A 2,230-nucleotide genomic window follows, 5' to 3' on the forward strand; every position below is an offset into this window, starting at 1 on the left:
CCTGCATTGGCGTTTCAGCAGCTGTCAAGCTGGCCTGCCGTTGAACTTGTTCCTCATGCCGTGCCAGTGATTGTTCCGGCATCTCAGCAGCTCGCTGGCACGCCATGTAATGAGCGTATTTTTGGCACCGATGATCACCGTCAGCTCCGCTTGAGGAGAGCTCTGTGACTTCTGGCTTCCTTCATAATTTGCAACAAATTAGATTTTCCTTTTCCCGACATGTTTAAAAGTAGCAAACTGCCAATTTGGATTTAAGGTGTTTTCCCATCCAGTCTGTCAGCACTGCCCGGAGCAGATCAGATAATATGCAGATGCATGTACAGAATGGACTCAGTGTTATCTGAGCGTTCACATAGAGAGATAACAGACCTGGCTTTATCAGAAGCTGAGATAAGCTGCTGCCAAGTGCAGTGTAATATAGTATGTGAACATAAATTCATAACAGTTGTGAAGCCATGTCATTTACCGGGATAAAAAGTAGCCTATTTGTTACTCCAGGTTACAAACTATCTATGTGCCGAAATTCATTCAAATTCATTCAGCCATTTTTGCATGATTGAGGAACAAATATCCAAACACACAAACTTTCACATTTTTAATATTAGTAGGGTTCATTTTTGTATAAATAAATAAATAATAGTATAAAATGATAAAATAAAATTAAAATGACATTAAAAAATTACAAATATACAAACATATATTTCAAAATAAATGTATCATATTATAAAATTATAAAATGAGGTTAAAATTAAATGAAAAATCAGCCAAAACAAATCAAACATATAAAAATATGTATATTTGCAAATAAAATATATGATTCTATAAAATTATATAAGGTTAAAATAAAAAAAAATGCAAAAAAAATACACAGATTTGCATAATAAATATGTTATAATATAAAATTATCTAATAAGGTTAAAAGGAAATGAAAATCAGTTAAAAAACAAAAAAAACACCCTAAACATATAAAAATATACATATTTTTATAATTAATTAGCATCTGCCCGCAACTTCGTCAGCGGGTTGGCGTTGGTGCTGAGCCACTTCTATTTAGCCAAGTGGTGTTGGTTACGATCCGCGGTACACCCCACCTCCTTTGGCCCTCGCCGGGCTGCACGGCCTTTCTACCTACCGCCTGCTCCTGCCTTCCCCCCTGTCACCTGCACACCCACCCCCTCCCCTCCCCGCGCCTATGGCCTTGCTTCTGTTGGCGCCTCCGGCTCCCCTTCTGTGTCGCGTGCCTTTGGCCCCAAACCTCCCATCCCGGGGCCCCCCCTTCACAGGCGCCATTTCCCTCAGCGGGCCCCCTGCCTGCGTGCCAACCCCCAACCTCCCCTCTTGTGGCCCCTGCACCCTCTTCCCCTCCCACGGGCCCCTGGCCCTCTCTTCCCGGCCCCCCCCTCAAGGCACCCACCAGCCCTTCTTCCCCCCCGGGGCCCCCTCGCCCCATTCACCCTATCTGGCACTCCCCACCCCCCCTCCACTAAGTCCCCTTGCGTTCGCTTCCGCAACCCGCGCCCCTTGCGCCCCCACTCCCGCGGCCCACCCCAACCTCCCGCGGCCCACCCCAACCTCCCCTCTACCATGGCCACATGGATGTTGAGGCGCCTATGTACTATTCCTGGTGCCACTCTAGGTATGTGCAAAATTTCAAGGAAATCCGTGCGCCCGTTGCGGTGTGATTGCGGAACAAACATCCAAACTCACAAACTTTCACATTTATAATATTAGTAGGATATTAGTAGGATTAAAATAATATAATATAATATTACATAATCAGGTTAAAATTTTGTATAAACTTAGTACAAAAAAAGCCAACCCTATATATATCCTACATTATATAAGATGATATGCCGTTGTCATTACCAGAACATAATGCAGACAAGTGAATAAAATGATAAAATTGCCGTAATAAAACAGATCACACATTATTGTATATGTATAATAAAAAATACAACTCATCCCACAAAACACAAGCCCTCACACAAGCCGCACTACTTGCCATATACAACTGTTATGGCGGATTCAGGCAAAATGTTGCTGCAGCCTTAAAGGGTTAACAAAAAAAACTCCCGCAAGCTCTGGAGAGCGGAGGGTTAATCCATCACACAACAACAAGTTGGGACACAACAATTGGAGTTACTCCCAGTAAGGGGCGTGGCCCTGAGGCAATGGGCGGGGTTAGTTAAATAGCAGGCATAAGTGGGCGGGGCGGTGCAGGCAGCTGTTG

This window comes from Leptodactylus fuscus, chromosome 5, assembly GCF_031893055.1.
Source record: "Leptodactylus fuscus isolate aLepFus1 chromosome 5, aLepFus1.hap2, whole genome shotgun sequence".
Classification (NCBI taxonomy): Eukaryota; Metazoa; Chordata; class Amphibia; order Anura; family Leptodactylidae; genus Leptodactylus; species Leptodactylus fuscus.